This window comes from Aedes aegypti, chromosome 1 (genome assembly GCF_002204515.2).
Source record: "Aedes aegypti strain LVP_AGWG chromosome 1, AaegL5.0 Primary Assembly, whole genome shotgun sequence".
Lineage (NCBI taxonomy): Eukaryota > Metazoa > Arthropoda > Insecta > Diptera > Culicidae > Aedes > Aedes aegypti.
In genome coordinates this window covers 42837426-42848851 of record NC_035107.1, presented here as the reverse complement: position 1 = coordinate 42848851, position 11426 = coordinate 42837426, and the positions used below count along the sequence as shown (strand labels likewise).

At 38.3% G+C, this 11426-nt stretch overlaps 1 protein-coding gene across 12 annotated transcripts in view; it reads left to right on the top strand.

Moving 5' to 3' along the window:
• The window catches only part of LOC5566555 (cation-independent mannose-6-phosphate receptor), a 552122-nt gene that overhangs the window by 65611 nt on the left and 475085 nt on the right, over positions 1-11426 (top strand). The window lies entirely within an intron of this gene.

The window sequence follows — 11426 nt, the reverse complement described above, 5'->3', positions numbered from 1 at the left end:
AAAAATCATAACTCAAGAACGAAGCATCGTAGAAACAAAGTTTTTATATGAAAATTTAAGCAAATTTTCTCAAAAATCCAAAAAAAAAATATGAACTGGAAAAAGTTTTCCACAAAATTTTCCACCGTTGGGAAAATTCGTAAAGAAAAGCCGGAAAAACTATGCCCGAACTCGTGGAAAATTTTCAAAAAAATATTTTCGAGAAGGTAATTTTACAAGCTTTAATCACTGAAATTTTTGGAATACACTTTTTTTTCGTTTTTGAGTTATGGCCAATTTTGTGAAAAATGTCCAGATGTGCCATATAAGACTTTTCTTTGAAAAATCATAACTCAAGAACGAAACATTGTAAAAACAAAGTTTTTATATGAAAATTTAAGCAAATTTTCTCAGAAATCCAAAAAAAAATATGAACTGGAAAAAGTTTTCCACAAAATTTTCCACCGTTGGGGAAATTCATAAAGAAAAGCTGGAAAATCTATGCCCGAACTCGCGGAAATTTTTTAATAAAATATTTTTAAGAAAGAAACTTTATAAACTTCAATTCTGGTAACTTTTAGGATGTACTTTTCTTTAGTTCCTGATCTATGGTCAATTTTGTAAAAAATGCAAAGATTTACCATACATGCCTTTTCGTTTAAAAATCATGACTCAAGACTCATCATGACTTGTCGAACCGGATTCAAATTATCTCAAAAATATGAAATTTTTGAAATGGAATCAGTTTCCCAGGACATTTTTCACTGTTTATGAAAACAAATAATGAAAACCCGATTAGCTATTCCAGCTTTCAAACAAAGTATATTTGAAAAGAGTTGGTAGCAAAGCTCAAAGCTTTGAGCCAACCCTTTTCCAGTAGGCAAAATACAGGACGCTTCGATGCTTACTGACTTTAAAATGGCTTGCTCAGTTTTCACCACCTAATTAAATTTCAATCTTGTCGCTCCCTTGCGACGCCTATGCACCTATTCGTTTCCATCATTTACTTCTATAGACTCCCTTTACCTTTGAGTCGCATGACCGATATAGCCATAAAACAATAATAATTTAAAACAATCACGGTCGAAACCTTCTCCTATATATTTGAAAAGAGCGATCAATAAGATCCAATCCTACAATATTTTTCAATACGCTCATTTTTCGTTCAAATATTGCTAGGATGAGCTGTTTGAACCATATATTTACAAATTTATAAGTTCATAAACAAAATTTCTTAAGAACGAAACTGTACGATAATAAAAAAAATCCCCTTCTGCGTTCATGAGTCCTCTCATGGCGTAGGGGTTACGCGCCCTAACTAGAGATCAGGGAGTCGTGAGTTCGATTCTCACTGAGAAGACGTGTAACTTTTTCGCAAATCTTCACATCAATTTGTCCATCTAACCCAATTGCAAATTATATGTAATGTTTAGCTTTTCGGTAGTTGTTAAACTTCCACTCGGCTGGTTAGCCGTAAATCACGATTCATAATTAAAAACAAGTATAAAATTCTTTTCAAATTCAATTATTCAACCATTGAATTTGTCAAATCAATACTTTTTAGCGCTGGTTGACTTAAGGGAAACGTGTACAGTTCCAGGAGAATATTGGCATCAATTTTATACATGAATTTGGAATGTTAACGATCATTAAACAAGCATGTGAGGATGTGCACCATTAAATACTATTTTTTTTTCTATTTTACACATTTGGTTCTTTATATAATAATTATTATAGGTTTAAGAAGACGCTTGATTAGGATTTGTTTTTTTGCTCCATTAGATAAAGCAATGAGCAATGCAATCCAGTAACATTTTTAAATGACGAGCATACGACTACGGAAAATTAATGTGTCTATGGGGCTAGTTCGTCTAATAAACTCTCAGCAGTAATACTAGTCGGTTATCAGGAGACGATGGCGAAGTCTGTAAAGAATGGAAGAATATTGTTATTTGCGATTTCTAAATATTTTGATCGGTATTCATTAAACATTAATTACCTTTCGTGAGATCCATTTTTTATTGGAATATCCCTAGAAAAATTACAGACTAACGTAAAATAGCAACAAACAATTCAGTAATCAATGAATTCACATTTTCTGTGAAAAGAATGGGCTCAGGCAGACATTAACTCATTTTGATTTAGTTTGTGCACAATACTAATCATTTGTAAAAACTGATTTAGTGGTAACATGCCTGCTTATAACTTGTAAGATGGAACAATTTCTTGTTAAACCATTTCCGACATTTTTTTTCTTATTTTTTGGTTTTACATTTCACTTATTTTTCGGCAATTTTAATCAAAATTTCATATGGAGCGTTAGTTTGGGATGTTTTCTTTTATGGGTTAAGTTTTAAACATATTGGCAACATAAAAAAGTCGACCTTTAAGGTTAATTTTAAACTTGTTTCCCATATGAGGCCAAACGTGTCCGTTTATGAACCCATATTCCCATATCCTATAAACAAGTAAAAATGCTTTTCGATGTGAAGGAACAATTTTTCTATACATGATGAACCACTTTGCAAAACTGCACAAAATGTATGTTTTTTTCTTTTTTTAAACAGGAAGACATAGAAAAACAAGTGTTTTACTCATTTAGATTGTACCACATTTTTTTTGTGAAATTTCACCTAAATCTCAGAACTGAACGTTTGATTAAAATAGCCTAAAAATTCGAAATGTAGAACCAGAAAATAAAAAAATATCGGGAATGGTTTAACTAGAAATCGTTTCATCTTACAAGCAAGAAGCAAGCATGTTATCACTAAATCAGTCTTCACAAGTGAATACTATTGTGCACAAACTGAATCAAAAAGAGCTCAAATGGTTTCGCAGAAAATGTGAAGATGTTGATTACTGAATTATTTGTAACAATAGTTACAATAGTATGTTAGTCTGTAAATTTCTAGGGATATTCTAATAAAAAATGGATCTCACGAAAGGTAATCGATTCTTAACGAGTAGGGGAAATCAGGGTAAAACCGACACTGTGGGTAAGCTCGACACCCTTTGATTTTTCATGTTTTGAGCAGATTTTCATGCAGTTTCCACCACGCTCTGACGCTACCAATAAACTGCCAAAATAAACAACAAAATCATATTGGATAACATAGAAGCAACAGTTGTTGGAATATTCCGCTGATATTCTTTAACTATTTCGCATGTGAATTTTTTAAATGTAATTATTTGTTCTGCGTCTACATCATCATTTACTATTATTACGTTGATACAACATGAAGGAGAAATTAATTTTGGTTGTTCGACAGCTGAAAACGCTATTGAAAAATAAATGTCCTCTCGGGGTAAGATCGACACCATTCTTTGCTTCATAATCTAACTTCAGGGAATCTTTCTAATCGGAAGACTATCTCTGTAGTATACCTGAGTCTTAATTGAAACTTTCGGCTCAAATAATGTTAGTCCTTGTGATACTAGCGCCGCCTAGTGGCGAAATTTCGAAACTTTCGGCTCAAATAATGTTAATCCTTGTGATACTGAGCAACTTTGCCGAAGACGCCATCTTTCTAAGTGGTCAGGCTACTGAGCTATGCGCAAAACAAAAATTCTTTGCTCACAAGCGCCGCCTAGTGGCAAAATTTCGAAACTTTAGGCTCAAATAATGTTAATCCTTGTGATACTGAGTAACTTTGCCGAAGACGCCATCTTTCTAAGTGGTCAGGCTACTCAGCTATGCGCAAAACAAAAATTCTTTACTCACTAGCGCCGCCTAGTGGCAAAATTTCGAAACTTTGGGCTCAAATAATGTTAGTCCCTGTGATAATGAGCAACTTTGCTGAAGACGCCATCTTTCTAAGTGGTCAGGCTACTGAGCTATCCGCGAATCAAAAATTCTTTGCTCACTAGCGCCGCCTAGTGGCAAAATTTCGAAACTTTCGGCTCAAATAATGTTAGTCCTTGTGATACTGAGCAACTTTGCCGAAGACGCCATCTTTCTAAGTGGTCAGGCTACTGAGCTATCCGCGAATCAAAATTCTTTGTTCACTAGCGCCGCCTAGTGGCAAAATTTCGAAACTTTCGGCTCAAATAATGTTAGTCCTTGTGATACTGAGCAACTTTGCTGAAGACGCCATCTTTCTAAGTGGTCAGGCTACTGAGCTATGCGCAAAACAAAAATTCTTTGCTCAATAGCGCCGCCTAGTGGCAAAATTTCGAAACTTTAGGCTCAAATAATGTTAGTCCTTGTGATACTGGGCAACTTTGCCGAAGACGCCATCTTTCTAATTGGTCAGGCTACTGAGCAATGCGCAAAACAAAAATTCCATGTCCACTAGCGCCGCCTGGTGGCGTAATTCCGTATCAGAATGAACACCGCATGTCAGCCCTTGAGCTACTGAACAACTCTTCCGAAGACACCAACCTTCCAAAACATCAGGATCTAGAGATATCATATGATACAAAATTTTACATTCTTATTCCTCATGGTTCATATAGTGCAAATCAGAAAAACCGCCCCTACCGGCCAAGTTCTCAACTAAAAGGATGATCCTCAACTCCTAAAGGTAGATCGTACTTAGCACTGAAACTTCGCCGAAGACAGTACTGTGCTATCTCTTTTGGCATACGAGATATTCAACGACACCCCCAAAGTGATGAAATCCTATAAGCCCTGTGTCTCCTATAACGTTCTGGTGTGTCTTATAGGAGTGAGCGTAATAGGAGTGCACGTTATAGGAATGCGTTTAATAGGAGACCCGACTGTATTAAAAAAATATTTCTATGTTATCACGTTTCAATTTATTTGATGAAGCTTGAAGAAACTGTTCTCATTCAAAATTGAAGAAATAATAGAATTTGACATATTTTCACATAAATTAATCTTATTGTTTATTTACAAACCATGAGGTTCGACAGTTTTTATTATCTAAAAATAATTACACTTTTCATGCCATACACTGTCGAATGCTTTTTCTATGTCTAGAAGACTAGTAGTCTTTAGATTTGTTGGAACGAATCAAATTTGGTACACGTAAATGTTGATGAGTGGTCGAATGTCCATGTCGGAATCCGAACTGTTCTTTGGCAAAAATTGAATTTTCGTTGGTGTGGACCAACATTATGTTTAAAATGACCTTTTCAAAAAGTTTACTGATGGAGGAAAGCAAACTGATTTGACGATAGCTGGAAGCTTCTGCAGGATTTTTGGTCTGGTTTTAAAATTGGTGCAACCTTGGCATTTTTTCCATTTATCAGGAAAATATGCCAACTGCAAACATTTGTTAAATATATCAACCAAAAATGATAAGCTACTCTCTGGAAGTTTCTTGATGAGGATGTAGAAAATTCAATCATCGCCAGGGGCTTTCATATTTTGATTTTTTTGATAATAGTTTTCACTTCTTCCAAATCAGTCTCACAGGCATTTTCGAAAACGTTCTCTTAATTAAGAATATTTTCGAACTCCTGAGTAACTTGATTTTCAATTGGACTAGTAAGTCCTAAATTAAAATTGTGCGCACTTTCAAACTGCATAGCAAGTTTTTGAGCTTTTTCGCAATTAGTTAGTAATAATTTGTTTTCCTTTTTCAATGCCGGTTTTGGCTTCTGAGGTTTTTTCAAGATTTTAGATAATTTCCAAAAGGGCTTAGAGCCAGGGTTCAATTGAGAAATTTTATTTTCAAAATTTTTGTTTCTTAATTGAGCAAAACGTTTCTTGATTTCTTTCTGCAAATCCTGCCATATAATTTTTATAGCAGGATCGCGAGTGCGTTGAAATTGCCTTCTCCTCACGTTTTTAAGACGGATCAAGAGATCGTCTATAATCACGGATTCAAATTTCACTTCACATTTTGGAATTGCAATGCTCCTGGCTTCAAAAATGGAATTTGTTAAAGTTTCAAGAGCATTGTCAATATCAAGTTTATTTTCTAAAGAAATGTTAACATCAAGATTAGAGTCAACATACGTTTCATATATATTCCAGTCGGCTCGTAAATATTTGAAAGTGGAGCTGATAGGATTGAGAATCGCTTCATGGGATATTTGAAATGTAACAGGGACATGATCAGAATCAAAATCAGCATGAGTAACTAATTGGCTACAAAGATGACTAGAGTCGGTTAAGACCAAATCAATCGTGGATGGATTTCTAGAAGATGAAAAACATGTAGGGTTTTCAGGGTATTGAATTGAGAAATATCTTGAAGAGCACTCATCAAATAAAATTCTGCCGTTGGAATTACTTTGAGAATTATTCCATGACCGATGTTTGGCATTAAAGTCATCAATGACAAAAAAAATGGACTTACTGCGAGTCAATTTACGCAAGTCAGTTTGGAGCAAATTAACTTGCTGAACAGAGCATTGAAAAGGCTGATAGGCAGCTATGAAAGTATATTTACCAAGCTGTGTTTCAACAGAAACACCTAAAGTTTCAAAAACTTTAGTTTCAAATGACGAAGACAGTTGATGTTTTATACGCCTATGAATGATGATTGCAACTCCCCACATACCCCATCAAGTCGATCATTACGATAAACAAAAAAGTTAGGATCTTTTTTTAGTTTGGATCCAGGTTTTAAATAAGTTTCGGTAATAACTGCTATATGCACGTTATTAGCTGCAAGAAAATTAAACAGCTCGCCCTTTTTACCATTAAGAGAACGAGCATTCCAATTTAAAATATTTAAATTATTATTTGGGTCCATTAGAAAAACGTAATCCAATAACAATTTGATTTGTAAATTTTACACCTACTTGGACTGCTTCAGTCATAGTGGTGGCTTTGAACATTGCATCAATCATTAGATTCAATTGTTCAGTTAGAAAATTAAAATAAGAGGCAGACATATCACTTGAAGTGGGTACATCTGATGATTTACTATTGGAATTTTCGGTAGACGAAGAAGCGGAGTAGGAATTACCTGTGGCGGTAGGGTTTTTTCCATTTGATTTGAAACAAGTAGAATGGGTACTCATGGAACGAATAGGGGAAGAGTTCAAATTACCTGCTACGATATCGGCAAAGGATTTACCGTGGGTAGATACATTCGAAATTGAAAGATTCGAACGGCTACCCGACGGAAGAAAGTTGACTTGTGGATAAACATGATTATAATTTACACGATGGGTATGATTCCTAAGCAAGCGATCGTTAACTGAAAATTGATCATTGTTCGAAATTCTGCTTTACGGAAACAAAAACATTACCGTTCATCTGCCTGGTACGAGTATCGACGATTCGCTTACGTGAAGGGCAATCCCAAAAGTTTGAGTTATTATTGCCCCCGCAATTTGTGGAAACAAACTTTTTGGTATCTTCCTTCACAGGACAGACGCTCTTAGCGTGAGAAGAACCTCTGCAAATCATGCATTTAGCATCTATTCGGCAACGTTTTGTACCATGCATCCACTAGTGCATTATAAAACTCATTTAAACAAGCTCCAAACCTTGGAAGGCACTATTACTATAGGAAATTGGGATTGTTTATCATATCAGTGAATTAAAACACCCACCCCCAACGGTAAAGTAGGGATATAAATTGTTTTTATCATCACTTTCTCTTTACTCCTCTCTTTCGCAGCTGGTATTCATCAAGCGTGTAACAACTTGCGAATCGTTGCCGATCATGGACCGATACAGATGCGATGTATTTCTTCGCTTGCTTTGATCGTGCTTCAAAATCAATTGCGAACGAATTCTGCAACGCCTGATAGAGATTGTTGCAAATGTATTGCCCTATACTGTATGTATGTTTGCTGATGCACGCTGTAGGGGAGAATACTTTAAACGAAACCGACGAGATAAGATTGCCCAATTTGGCAAAGTTTCAAATATTGAGTATCCACTTTGTTGGTTTACAATCAAAAACATTATTCCCGTGTGTCGAACATCGAAGAACTAAATCGTGCGTGGTAATCACTTTTTTCAATCGCTTTCACTCATGACACATGATGCATATGAAATGTGCTGACTCGAACCATTGTAGCTGTAGGGTGGCCCATAATCGTCCAAGTTCATAAGCCCAGTCTGCGGCTACAAAGATGTGTCTGAGGTTTGATTGGTGGTGGTCGGTTCAGTAACTTTTCGTAAATTAAATATTCTTGACGTTCTTGGGTACCTGCCACACAAATGTAAAAATGACAACTTTAGCTAGGAAAACTCTTTGTTGATGAGTGTGGAAGTGCAACACAAAGCTGAGAAACTAGCTCTGTTCCAGTAGAAACGGAATGCAAAGAATAAGGAGAAGAATTTTCATTGCAAGCCGGACGGTGACACCTACGACTCCCATTCCCTGTGGTTCCGCGTCAGGGATCGCAACAAGATTAATTCGGTGACGGGGCCCCATACGGCGCCCATCATCCAGCTGTCGAGACCGCAATGACGACACCGTCGCCACCCCGATTCGTTGACGCCCCTCCTGGATTGAATATACATATTTAAAGATAATTTTTAATCTTTTCGCTAGGACCTCCCCACCGAAAACTTCCCCTTCCAATAACGCCCTGGGACCCGGGAGACAAAAGAGGCCTTTGGTGCCAACCCCGGAAGCTGCCGTGGGCTAGTACCAGCAGCTTGGGGTTTAGGCACGTCCCCGTCTGGGACGGTGCAGTTATCTCCCGGGGTCAAAAGCAGTTTCACTGGCGCCCAACGATAAAAAAAAGAAACCATCAGTTCCTAGGAGGAAAAAATATTCTATAAGGAATATTTTTTCTCACTAGCGTTGGGGGAGTTTTCAAGAATTAGCATTTCTTTAAAATCCACTCTGGTCGCTCTAGGAGCGGAAACATAGGTTAATCTCGATGCACACTGGTGAAGCTTGTACGCAGGATTCGTCTTTTGTAAAGCAACACAAGCAGTCAAACCAATTAGTCACTTTCACTATCAGACTCTTGTTGATCGACCTCTCAAACACTTTTGCACCGGCTAGAGCTTAAAAAAATATCGTTCCGTCTATTAAATTCGACTTTTTGCTATCCACCACACCCTCATCCACCTGTTGCGTCCACCGTCACAATGTCGCCGCGCGTTTCAGTTTCTGGCCCAGACTTTAGCGTCCTGTTTCGCGGAATGAGGGTAGATCATCTAGAATCGGGAGAACTTGATTATGAACTTTTTCTCCGCAACGTTTTTATTGCGGATGACGATTCGCGGTGTAGGCGTCGTAGAAGATTGAAACAGATCCTCAAGGATGAACGAGAAGGTCATGAATTCATTGTACACTATGATCAAGACCCCGAGATAGATCTTGAGGCGTGTGACAACATTTTCAAAGGAATCGAGCGTAAACTCAATCAAATCACTTCTTCGCAAGCAAAAACCGTTTTCAAAGCCCGGTTATTACATTTAGGCCATAGACTCGCGGTCATAGAAAATCATTCAATTGGTGAGCTCAGAGTTCAAGCGGCACAAGCTTTTCGAAGTGTTCTGAACCTCTTTTCTGAACACTTCTGGTCAGAAGATGTATTTTTCGCAGAATCCGACCAAGAAACTGATAATGAAACGGGGCTTATGGATGAAGCAATTGGCGGGCCTGCCGAACCTCCGGCCTCTGTTCAAAGAACTAATCAATCGACAGGTACGATTCCCAAACAATCGGAGTCAGTGAAATACGTGACCGATGAACGATTCAATCAAGCCATGACCGATATTGGTAGTCTATTTAAGGCTTTGTCCGCTCAAATCAGTGGACTCAGAGAAGAGATGAGTAAAACCTCCTCCCCTTCTCCATTCCCAAAGCTCAATAGTACGAATCCGTTTATTGAAACTCCTGAACAACCACAAAAGCGAAGTGCTGGTTTTCCAGAGTCTACCTTGGTGGATGGAGAAGCCCTGAATAGTTCTTTCCGTCGGAGGATTGACGATTTATCGTTCACTACGTCAGAAGGAGCAAATGCGGCAAATCAAACCGAGCAAACTCGTACAGCCCCAAACATTCAATATGTACTGTACCCCGTAGCTCAGCATCGTAAAGCTACGCCGGTTTCCCAGTGGAAAATAAAAAGATACTCCGGAAACGATCAAGGGTTGGGACTGAACGATTTTCTCTCACATGTGCAACAGTTGGCCATTTCTGAACATGCCTCAGCCGATGAGTTGTTCGATTCGGCGATTCATTTATTTGAGGGTGCAGCGCTTAGCTGGTACACCTCATGTCGAAATCGATATTCTCTTCTTGGGTGGGAGCATCTGGTTCTTGAACTCAAGAATGAATTCAGACACCCAGATCTGGATTCCGTACTGCGCACGAAAATTTATCAAACCCAACAACAAAAAGGAGAATCTTTCCAGCAATATTTCTTGCAGGTTGAGAAACTCTTTCAGGCCATGAATCATACTATGCCAGAGAATGAGAAGGTCGAAGTTCTCAAAACGAACATGCGGTATGATTGCCGTAAAGCTCTAGTGGGGAAAAGTATCCGTTCCTTGAAGGATCTTATAAACATCGGCAAAGAGCTGGATGCTACTGACTTTTCGGCATTTTCAAAGGTTTTTGGACCATCCAAAAGGGAAACCTGTGCCATTAGCACAGGAAACAGCGGGACTACCGGTTATAAAACGATCTACTCGCGGAGTCAGCCTGCTTCCTCCGAAAGTTTCTAAACCTAATGCTAACAGCGCAAAAGGTCTGTTTTCCAAGCCCATCAACCAAAACCAAAAGGTTGAGCCGAAATCAGGTGGAAAGGAAATCAAAACATCTGCCTCTTCAAAAGAATCACAACCAGGATCAAGTCAGCCCAGCGCTCTTTTGAAAATGGTATCAAATTACTCTCCGCCTGAAGAGGGCCAATGTTTCAATTGCGGTGAAGAGCACGATCTTTCGGATTGTACGATTCCACGTAGAGTGTTCTGCGATGCCTGTGCATTCAAAGGCTTTACCCGCAAAAACTGCCCATTCTGTCTAAAAAACCAGATAAGGAAGTCCTAAAGTCGCTGGAACTTCCGCAAGCGCAAGATGAAGCCGAATTTCTCAACTGGTTGTCCGAGCTGGGCCGTTTTTACGAAACTTGCACGGATGATACAGTTGGAGAAACGACTCCATCTCAAATACATAAGATCACTCTCAATTATTTTCAAGACGATCGGCGACACGTCAATATTAAAATATTTGATGTGCAAGTCACTGCTCTCCTTGATTATGGAAGCAATTTGACTTTCGTAAATCAGTCTTTATTCGACAAATTCCGACGAATTCAAATCCGAGAGCCTGCTGATCCTGTCGAACTACTAACAGCGAATGGATCTCAATTGCAAGTTATTGGAGAAGTCCTTGTGCCGTATACATTCAATGGAAAAACCAGGGTCTTGTCGACCTTAGTTGCACCTGAGTTGACCAAAGAATGTATCTGTGGCATGGATTTTTGGCGAATCTTCGGAATCTACCCCGCAATTGCTTCCATTACCTCTCTTTCTACAGAGTCCATAACGACTCTAGAATCACCCAGAGAATGTCTGACCGCTGAGCAACGAGAAATCTTGGAGCAGG